Below are 11,782 nucleotides of genomic sequence, written 5' to 3'. Positions count from 1 at the left end.
ATATGGACCAGCTGGCTTTGGGCATTCCTCCTTATTCCCTGTTGCGGGATATATGATCACACGGTGAGCTCCAACTTTGCATTTGCATTAATTAAATAAAATCAAACTTAGGTCAAGAGGCAGAGCCAGCAACTAGTTGACATAAAGTAATCATTGATAGTCATAAGGAGTCCAGAAAACAGATAGTCACCCAGGAAGTAGTAAGGAGGGACTTAGATTGTGGCAGTCCTTTCTGAATTGGGGTGACGGAAGAGACACTCTTTTCTGAGATGCCAGCGAAAAGAGGTCAGCTGATTGCTTCTCAACCTCTCTGAGCTAGCAGGTTTTCATCTCAGCCTCTGACTCCCCAGTCTATATTGGTAAATAGAATAATAGAGATTTAGTTAAAAACCACGTTTGGTGGCAGAGGCAGGAGGTGGATCCAGCAGAAGGGAGAAGTCCCTCTGGGCCGCTGCCTGAGATACAGTTACTGATTGGAACAGCAGCAGATTCAGGTGCAGCCACTATGCCAGTAGAAAAACAACAATTCTCATTTCCTATTTTTGTGGCTGATGAATCTCTGCGGCCCTGCCTTTTCCAGTGTTTCCCTAACCAGTGAACATATGTAGTAGGCTAAAATCTGTGTGGTCAGTAGTCATTTTGTAATATCTCAACTTTTCTCTGTAACTGAATATAATACAGGATATATATGATGTTATTTAGGAATATGGATTCTTCTTCCTTTTGCAGCTAAATAATCCAAACATATGATTCTAAGGCTTTTTTTCAGTGTGTAGTTGAATGGGCTGCCATAGGTGAAACAACTTATGAAGATAGTAGCTCGGAATTGCAGATACAATGCTCATGGAAAATCATGATTAGATTTTTTAAAATTCCATTAGAATTGTGCAGAGATTTTTATTAAAATTTAATAAAGTATTCTCACTTTTAGATTGTTAATGGATTGCTTTTGCAATCCTTGGGTTAAAATCAGCACACAGGCTACTCTTTCCCTGCCGTCAAAGCTCCTTCCCTTCTTCACATGTAAGCACTACCCTTGCCGAGTGTGGTGGTGGATTTTCTGCCTCAGCTTGCTTGAGTTGCTGGGGGCCCAGATTTACATGTTGTTCTGGCTGTGTCTTATTTATAAATAAATGCTGTTGAAAAGTGTATTCTTTTGCTTTCCATCTGTCTTTTGATTGCCCAGAGCCTCTCCTTGACGGCAGTGATCTTGTTCTGGTGATCCTGAAGTTGATGCATCACCTGACTAGACTGGATCAGATTCCAGATATGTTACGAAACAGAAGTTTAGGCATTGCTTTATAGGGCTTGACTTCCCACGAGAAGCCTCTAGGTAAAGCTGATTATCCTTCTTGTTAGTGGGTCTCATCTAACCAGCTAACGGCCTCAAGCAAAAAGGTCACATGCCCCACAAAAGTGAAGTGGAGAATTTTGGGGTGGCCATCAGACTGAACACTCCAGCACCAACTCCTGTCTCTTCCACCCCTGCCTCATCTCTATTTTTCTGAAGAACCTTGTCTAATAAAATAAGTCCCATAAGCACTTTCAACCTGAAGGAAACCATGATTTATGATATTCTAATAAGTCCAGCAGATAATTTAATACACTAAAACTATCTGAACAAAATAAAAACTGGCCACACTCATCCTTGCTCTAAAATAGTTCCTTTAGCAAATGAGCCAGAAATTGAGACTTAGCAATAAAAGTTGATTAGAGAGAGGCTCCAGAATACCGTCTGTATTAAGATGGACAACTCTGGTTTACCATCTTTAATGATCTTGTGGACTTTAAGTATTACCATATCAGTTGATGCCGATGTTACAAATACTGTATTTCCTTTCAAACAATTGCTTTATAATGATTGATTAATTAAACTCTGAAAGCTCTGGTGTTAAGAAAAGGGAGCCCATGGCTCACTGACTTTTGGAATTGAATTAGGCTTTCACAGTAACCTCATATTGTTTCAAGGAAGAAAGCAGGAAGAATGACATTTGAAATCATGGGAGGAGCAGAAACAGGTATGAGTTAATTGCTTGCCTTGGAATTTTGCCAAAAGACAGATGTTAATAACTTTTTCCATAAAAAGCGCCAAGAATGTTCTTTAATGAAATCTGCTATTGTGAGTTTCTGACTCCCTGTTCCATCAGAAAGTGATGCTGCCATCGAAAGGAATCCATTTGTATTGGAGCGAATGTTAAATACCAACCCATAGACTGCCAGGCTGCTTTCTAGATCCTCGCAGGCAGTGGGACTGCGTGCAGAGCTGTGTTCTAGGTTTCCAAGGGAAAGATGATGAAAACACACGCAAAATAGCTATTCTGGCATTTTCTTATGGAGACTGTTTTCCCAGGACCAGTCCCTGCATTGGTTCTCTACCTTCTCCTTGGTGATGGAGAAGTGTGCTATGGCTGATCAGCAGACAGGAGAGGGTGAGGGTAGAGGAGGAGGCCATGCCTCTGGCCATGTGGGTGACCTCCCTTCCCTGCATGCTTCCGGGCTTCCCTCTCTACTGATTTGGTTTTGCTTCCCTTGGCCTTTGAACTAAGTTAGACTACCATTTTCAGACTTTAGAGCCATTCCATATCCCGCCATGTCAGAGGCAGCATTAAGAATTAGACATTCCTAGCTGGATGTGGCGGCATACCTTTAATTCTAGCACTAGGAGGCAGAGGCAGGTGGGTCTCTGAATTTGACAGCAGCCTTTGGTCTAGAGAGTAAGTTCAGGAGAGCCAGGACTATAGCTGCCTCGAAAACCAAACCAAAACCCATACTAAATACCCCTGTTCTGACACCGAGAGACATGAGTTTGAATTCCACCTCTATAGTATTCTATTTAAGTGCTGCAATAAAATTCATGATAAGGATGCACTTTATCCTTTGGTCAGCTTGGGATGTTGTAATAAGATACCAGAGACTGGGCAGTTTAAAGCATAGAAATTTATTTCTCACAATACTGAAGGCTAGGAAGTATGATTTCAAAGTGCAGGTCAATTATGTGCAGGCCAATTATGCTCCTGTTTGGGGGCCTTCTTGGTTGGCAGGTGGATGCTTTCTGACTGTATATGGAAAGAGGATGTGTGGACAAGAATCTCTTGTATCTCTCTTTGTAAGTGCACTAACACTATTCATTAAAGGCTCAACAGTGATGGTCTAACTACTTCTCAGAGGCATCATCACCATCATATTTGAGGATTAAGACATCGGCATATAAACATGGGGTCCAGGAGAGCACAAACATTCAATTCATAGCAACAAAATAACCTCAAATTTGTGCCAAAAATAATCATGGTTTTTGTTCACAGGTTTACCTGTTAGTAGCAGTCTGTCTTGGCTAGGCTCCAGATTCCTTTTTTCTTTTCTTTCTTTCTTTTTTTTTTTTTTTGGTTATTCGAGACAGGGTTTCTCTGTAGCTTTGGAGTCTGTCCTGGAACTAGCTCTTGTAGACCAGGCTGGCCTTGAACTCACAGAGATCTGCCTGCCTCTGCCTCACGAGTGCTGGGATTAGAGGTGTGTGCCCTCACCGCCCAGCCCACGCTCCAGATTCTAAGTTATAGGTTTAAACTACATTTATTCTCTGTCTTGATACTCCTGGGATCAGTGACTATGCTTAGCCCCATGGATTTTGTTATGTGGCTTGGGTTGGAGGGCTGAAATCCATTTGAAATATGTTCTTCCAATGATAGATCACCAAAATGCAACAAATCAAATTGATGCAGCATATTTAGAATAGCTGCTTACGATAGATGTTAACATCCTTAAGTCAAGTAGATCCTTTGGCCAAGTTCAGTATCAAGAAGTCAGAGAAGTCTATTTTGTACCATGGAGAGGGAAGAGAGTATCTGCTGTACAATCATCTAAATACCTTGGCTACATCAACTTGGATAGACAGCTAAATTTTAGCCAGCATCAATGTTATCATCTTACAGAGAAATGGCACTAAGTGCAAGCAGCTACCTTAAGGGATGGAGGGAGGTGGATGGACAAGATCTATAAAGAAAATGGCACAGTTTCTCAAGGGCAAAGCCTTTGAAAAATGCCAGCTCTTAAGACGAATTTCTATTGCAAGCATGTAGGAAAACTGAGAAGATAAGATAAACGAGATGACGTGCACAAGAGAAGAAATTAACAATCAACATAGAGATAGTAAGATTAATTTCAATCCCAAGCTCATTGAAAGGGTGTAGGAAGAAGCCAGGCATTGTGGTGTACATCTTTAGTGCCGACACTCAGGAGGAAGAAGAAGAGGAAGAAGATCGAAAGTTAAAAGCCATCCTGGGTTATATAACTGGATTCTGTCTCAGAAAATGGGGTGGAGCCCATGTAAGAGGGGTAGTTGATGCTATTAGCAGTCAATTCATAATTATAGCCCCACATGCCATTATTGGTTGTCAGACATTTGCTCCTACTGCTACGCTATGTTGTGAATTATGTGCACATCACGCTATAAAACGATGAACAAATTCAGCCAAAGCCAACATCTTGTTTATTAGGCAATTTGGCAAACATGCTAAAACTATATACTCGAAGAAAAATGCACAACATAGGAAAAGGCAGTAATTAAAGCAAAAATGTGCACCATAATGAATATGTTTAAGTAGTGATTGACAGCATCTGTAACATGTACAAATACTGCATTTCAACTAAACTTTTAATTTCCCAGAGATTTGTCTCTTTTAACAGAACTGCGTGTCTTCGGGAAGAAAATGCTAAGGAAAATTTGAGATTGAAACAGAAGCTACTGTATCACTCAAGGGTTGGCTCTCTTATTTCTGGGAGACTGAGTCAGATCGCAGCCCCTTTGAAATCACTGATCACCACTCAGCCCCGTTAGGATGGCTGCACAATAGTGCGGACCCACTCCACTTAGGCAGATTTGATTGCTCTGTGTAGATACTGCCTTAGTCTTGACACTCAATCTCTCCACTCTCTAATATTACTTCCTTCCATCTGATAAAAAGCAAGTTTAAAAGCTCAGAATTCCTTCCTTCTATCACCCTAGAAAATCGTCTCTTTTAGTGGCATTTAACTGCTGCGCTCTGATTTCCATAAGTGGAATATAGTGGTATTTGCTTATCTCTAATCTGAGACCAGCTCCTTCCATAAATATGCTAGAAGACCTACAGCTATTTTTAACAACAGTACCAATGATAACGAGGGGGGATAGCTTCCCTGCCATTTCACGCACACACTTCCACAGACGGGTCTCACAGATGGCTTGCTTAGCAGGCGAGGGGAGGACTTAACCCAGAGCTCCCAGCTTCCTCTCTACTCAAAAGCTCTTTCCTCCCCTTATTCCCCGTTCACACCTGCGCAGTGTGGCAGGCAAGGACAGCTCTGCCCTCCGTGAAAGTGAGATTTAATTGAACGTCTGTGGCTCCAGCTTTCATTTCTGTACGTGCTCTGCTATAACAGAATGCTGGAACTTTGCTTGTATTTATTTCACCGGGATATTTATTTCTCTTAGGTTTTTATTTCTCCCAGTTCTGGAGGCTGAGCGCCTGGGATCAGGGTGATTGGCGGCCCCGTTGAGTTCTGGCAAAGTTCCTTCCTGGTTTCGCGTGCTGACTTAGTCTTTACTTCCTCACATAGCAGGGGTGAGGAAGCTCACAGGGTCATTTTCAAGGGCACTCATTCTGTTTAAGAGGGATCACTTCAAATTTTAATCACATCCCCCAAACCCCAGCTCTCAGTGCCATTACATTGAGTTAGGGATTCAACATATAAAACCAAGGGCCACAAGCAGCCAGCCAATGACATCTACTTAGCTCTCTGCTTGTCTGAATTCAAGACAGAACACTTACAGATTGACACCACTTTAGCTCTTTTCCCTGATAGAGATTTTTCATGGGACACTCTAATTTCTTGTCTCTGTCAACTTATCCAAGTAAGTAGAAACTCAAGGTTCTCTTTACAGACTGGACCAGAACTGGTTGTTAAAAGACTTTTTTTTTTGTCCTGATTGTTTTTCCTCTGGACCTCACATTAGCTCCTTTATTCCAAAAGTATAAGGGATCAGGACTGAAAGCAAAACAAGGAAGGGGAGCAGAAAGGACTGGAGAACCATTGTTTCTCCTGCTTTCTTGCACTTGTTGACTTAACCAATATTTATTAATTGTGCATTGCACTGCGGATACAAAGATGAGAGGATGCTTTATTTGTTCTTGATGAGTTCAGAAAACAATAAGAACTAACAGGCCATTTCAAGTCGGTGTAGAGCTGCCACAATGGAGGTAGTGAATTCTCGGTCTGTGTGGATCTAGAAAGTTCTTTGGAGCCAATGCCTTTCAAATTAGACCTGTAGATAAACTTGACAATATTCATAGGGGTTTTAAGAATAGTGCAATAGCACGGCTGTGTTGGTGAGAATTAGTAGCTTTGTGATTGATTTTAAGGCTCACCCCAAGGCAGAGAATACGTACCTGGTACTACCCGCGTCAAAAGCCTATAGCTGGGGAATGCATAGGCCCAAAAAAGGAACACATTCCCACTGCTTTTCTAAGTGAACATATTGTCAAACTGCCTTCTAAATATGTGTGTTTATACCATAAGCTGTCAACTGGGCCAATGAAGAGGGATACCATTTACAAGAGACTCCTTATCTGGTCAAAGTGCTGAGAATAGGTGACTGTTGGATTATCAACCTTAACCCATACCACTAATATCTACTGCAGAAGACCCAGAGGACAGAAAGAATTCAAGAGCCAGATGATAGGGAAATGTGTCATGAAATGCTGTCATTCACATATGACACTGATGATGTAGCCATGAACACACAGCCACCATGGATGCCTGTACTAGACTGGGCTCTCCAACTTCCCTTCATGGAAGAGTTTGTGAGACCTCCACTCTACTTGAGGAACTAGTGATTGCCAATGGATCCTGGGGGGAAGGTTGCCATTTTCTCTAATGGTGTAGCTACTAGGTGGGAAGGATAATGAGGTTCAGAAACAAGAAAGGGAGATACTTGAGGGTAGTTGGGGGTAAATATAATCATAATACATTATGTATGACCCTTACAAAAATAAAGAATAAATAGTGCAGAGGAAACAGGCAGAGGGAAAAAGCATGTGTGAAGATTCAGAATCTCTGTCATCTTAGAGTGTAAGACATAAAAACATATTGGACTTGCCCTCTTTCTTATTTTCTTCCAGTTCATAACAATAGTTCAAGGTTTAGTGGAGACCAGAAAAAAAGCAATCTTCTTCACAATTATTCATGCAGATTCATCTTTTAGCCACAAAGGAAAGTAATTCCCAATGGGCTATATATCCCACTTTTCTAGAAAATTCCAATGGAGACAGAGCCAATAAAGTAGTTGGTAGGTATAATGCAATTGTTACAACATAGACTCTTCCTTTGCAGCTGATATTCTTGAAGACTTAGGTCTTAAATGTTCTCAAGCGTCAGAGGGAAGGCTATTTTTTCCTCCTTCCACTAGAGCTGTATGGCTTCTCATAATTCCCACACAGATTTCCCCCATGACTCCTTGGTGTTGTTCCCTGATGCTACCTGTGACACATGTAACTCCTCCATTCACTTTATGTCTTGTTTCCAAAAAATGAGAAAAACTCAGAGAATGCAGGGGTTATACGACTAATCAGCATCTCGTCAACCGTCTCACGAGTAAAAAGGACAATTTGTAGGCTTCTCTGGCTTCCTATCTGCTATTGAAAGTACTGTTTCTTTTGGGACAAGGTATGATAATTTGTAAATAAAGTACTATCAAAGTAAGTCTGCTTATGCTAAACTTTCACACAGGTTAGAAAGAATAAAGAAAATATAATGACTGAGGGATTAATTATGTGCAAGATATTGTGCTAAGAGCTTTATGAGTGTTAGGTCAGGTAGCCTTGATAAATCTTAGAGTAGCATAGTTTATTATAACAACACACATATTACGAAAGACACCACTAATGTGTGCAAGTTTAAGAAACTTGCCTCTGGTAAATACTGAACTGGAATCAAAACCCAGGCAATCCAACTTGAGGAGTTTGCCCGCAAAAGTACCATACTAGAAAGTCTCTTTATCAAGACCATTACAGGCTATTTGAAATTGTGCTTTGGTGGCACAATCAGCTAGAAGGTAGTACTTATATGAAAGAATACTACCTGAATATAAGAATATAGTCATTAAAAGTAAAGTAAAAACAATAAGCTCTAGTAGACACAGGTAAAATTAGATATTAAATATTCCTAATTTCTTGGATAAAATATTTATCTTTGTGTTGTTACATCTTACAGAATAAATACTAATAATACTATAACTTTCTCATTGAAGTCAAAATGATTGAAAAGTTTCTTCTGAATTGATTTATGCATATTCATCTTCATTATTTCCTAGATGTTCATTCATCTTAATTTGCCCTAAAGTTAAATAAACTGCTTACTAAATGCATTATCATCAGGTTTGGGAATTGTGCAAAATATTTGCATCAAGTCTTTTCCAAGTTTTAAAATCCTGTGTGAGTTTATGAGATGGATAGATAAATGTGAAGTGTTGCAAGTACTTAGAAAAACAATATGGTGGTTTCTTTCCAAAGTCAACACACAACATAATCCAGTCATTTCACTCCTTTGAACCTACTCAAAGTAGACTGATAACATTCTTCTAATAAATGTGTTCAGATCAAGTCAGATTAGGTCATCAAATTCGCTATAAAATAAATTTCAGGTTTTTAGATTTGGGGATTGTAGATAATGACTTGTGTCTCAATTTTTTATATTTTAAATTAAAATTTAGGTATTAAATAATAACTACTCTATTTAACCTTTAAAAATGTTTTTGAGGCAGAATCTTAGGGAATCCAGACTGATCTCAAACTTACTATGTTGTCAATGATCCCTTTGAACTTTTGATTTTCCTGCCTTCTCCTCATTACTGAGTTTACGAGTGGGTACCCTTATACCCGGTGTACGTAGTGCTGATGGCTGAATGCATGTTAGCAAAGCACCTTACCAGCTGAACTCTACCCCATTTAACCATTTGCTGTATAGCTTGTTGATACTAATTATGGTCACAATGGTGTACATTTTTACTATAATTTCCAAATTATCATTCCAATGTAATTTCCATAGCCAGAAATAGGAAGTTACTAGTTCTTCCTACTCCCAATTTCCGGTAACTTCCAATCTGTCTTTTGCATCTCTGAATTTGCCTACTGTACATATTTCATGTAAGTGGAGTGACCTGACATTTGTTATGTTGTGTCTGGCCTGTTTCCTTAGCATAAGATTTTTCAAAATTCCCTTGCTCATTTCTTTTTATGCTAAATGACAATCTGCTTTGGCGTTTGCACCCTAGAGTTGGTTACCAGCCAGCCAATGAGCTGACAGACTGTGATAAGTACTGTTCTGTAGACCCGCAGAAGATGGCGAGGCAAGGAAGGCAGCGCACAGCGCTTTCTGTGTGTTTATCAGCTTCACTATGGGAGAGGAAACAAATCCTTGAAAGGGGTGGATGTGCTCCATCTCCTAGGATTTAATGAAATGAATTTAAATCATTAATATGAAATTTTTTTCTTTGAGTGTATTCTTAAATCTGAATCTGACAGTGAAGGGTTTCTTTTCTGCGCTGGGTGCAGCTCCTGGTGGATATGAGCAAGGTTCTGGTTTCCATCTCTAGTAATGGCAATAGAAATGACGACAAAAACAGATTTCTTAGATGATGGCTTTACAAATATTTGTCGTGTGGTATTTTGTTTGTGTTCTGACAAAGCTGTATCTTAACAATGGTGCCAAGAACTGGCAGTCTCTCCCTTGCAGCTGAGGACTGCTGGGGATCCTGGAACGCTTCTATCCAGTTACTTTTGCAACTCAGGATCCCTGAAATTCTACACACAACTTAACCTTGTCCTCTTCTCTGCCAGCACCTCGCCAGGTCCAAGAGACTCTGGGCAATTCCACAGAGCCTAGACAGCAATGAAGCAACCTGCTCATGGAGAAGGGTCATCTGTCTATTTGTTACTTTCATTGGTTGATAAAGAAACTGCCTTGGCCCTTTGATAGGACAGAAAATTAGGTAGGTGGAGTAGACAGAACAGAATGCTGGGAAGAAGGCAATGAGGCAGACACTATAGCTCTCCTCTCCAAGATGGATGCAGGTTAAGATCCTTCCCAGTAAACCACCACCTCGTGGTGCTACACAGATTATTAGAAAGGGGTTAATCAAGATGTGAGAGTTAGCCAATAAGAGACTGAAACTAATGGGCCAAGCAGTGTTTAAAAGAATACAGTTTCTGTGTAATTATTTCGGGTAAAGCTAGCCAGGCATTTCTTCTACAACCAGTTACCCCAGAACGCAACAACACACCAACTGTCTCAGATCCCTCCTCCCATGCCCCAAACCATCAGGAAGCAATCTTGAGAACTTGGCGCCCTCATCCCCTTAGCCTGCCATACTTAACACCCCTCCTATTTTAATAAAAAAGAAGTGAGGACTGTTAGTATCTAGGCACACCTTGGCCCTGCCCCTTGGAAATCTGGCACCCCTCAGCATCTGTCAAGTTGTTCACTGACTGTCCTAGGTACAAAGGTCACTTTAAGAGACAAGCTCCGCCCACTCTCGAGCTTTTCCCAGGCTAGTGGGTCTCAGGTGTTCTCTCTCTCTCTCTCTCTCTCTCTCTCTCTCTCTCTCTCTCTCTCTCTCTCTCTCTCTCTCTCTCTCTCCCTCTCTTTCCAATACCCTCTTCTCAATAAAACTCCACACACAAGCTCTCTGCATAGCGGTATTCTGTCAGCCACATTGGTCCCCACCCCTCAGCAGGGCATGCCAGGGTCCCACTTGGGCGGTATCTTAAGACCGATCCTTAATAATAAGCAAGATTCTCTGATTTTCCCCACATTTTGACTTGTATGGGAAGCTTACACTGTCAAGCTTGAACTGTTGTTAAAAGAAATCAAAGAGAAGAAGAAACGGAGACAAAAAGATTCCTGTATTCATTCTTTCTAAGACCCTTCAGCTTTAAAAGGAAAATATTCAGGAGTTGTATTGACCGCTGCTTTAACTTTCTCAAAGCAAAAACTGTTTCCAGTTAGGAATGACTTGGTTATCTCTGCCTGAGAGATAAATGTTTATTAAAAAATTCTTTTAATTTAGAAAAGGTTAAAAAGTAAAATAAAGGTTAAAAGTGTAAAATTTATTTACATATTTGCATGCCTTCATTTACATTTTTTGTGACCCTTCTGTACTAAAAGTATACAATATAAAAATATTCTAACACTTTCTTTTCCCTCTAAGGCAGGGTCTTTCTATATAACCCTGGTTGGCCTGAAGCTTGCTATGTAGACTAGGCTGGTCTTGAACTCACAGAGAAACTTCTGCTTCTGCCTCAAGCGTGCCGCCCACACCTGGCTTCTAAGAATACAATTTTCTGTATTAAGTTGTCGTAGCAGGTAATGGTTGTGGCTTTGATTTTAAGGAAATGCAGTCACAGTTATGATTTCTTTGTTCAGTGACGTTCTCTGAGGCTAACTTCCCTGCCTGCTGTTTTTAAGCACCGCTGCGGAGAAACTTGGCAGAGAATTGTCTGCTTAATAAGAAAACATTTGGAGATACACTCTTTAGGAATGCCTAGCTTTGAAAACAAGTTCTGAGTACACCAAAGAGAGCTTGCTATCTTCTTGGAGAATCTTACTGTCCTGCTGCTGATTTTGTAGGTTTTTTTCCTATTATTTTTCTTGAGGGTAAGAAGAGATTCTATCCACCACTCCAGCATCTAATAATTAGTTTCATGATGCAGTCATGAATTTCACTTCTTGCCAAAGCTTCAGGTACTCATGGGGA

Source organism: Myodes glareolus, chromosome 12 (genome assembly GCF_982192425.1).
Source record: "Myodes glareolus chromosome 12, mMyoGla1.1, whole genome shotgun sequence".
Classification (NCBI taxonomy): domain Eukaryota; kingdom Metazoa; phylum Chordata; class Mammalia; order Rodentia; family Cricetidae; genus Myodes; species Myodes glareolus.
The sequence above is the reverse complement of the archived record's forward strand: the minus strand, read 5'-3'. Positions refer to the sequence as shown.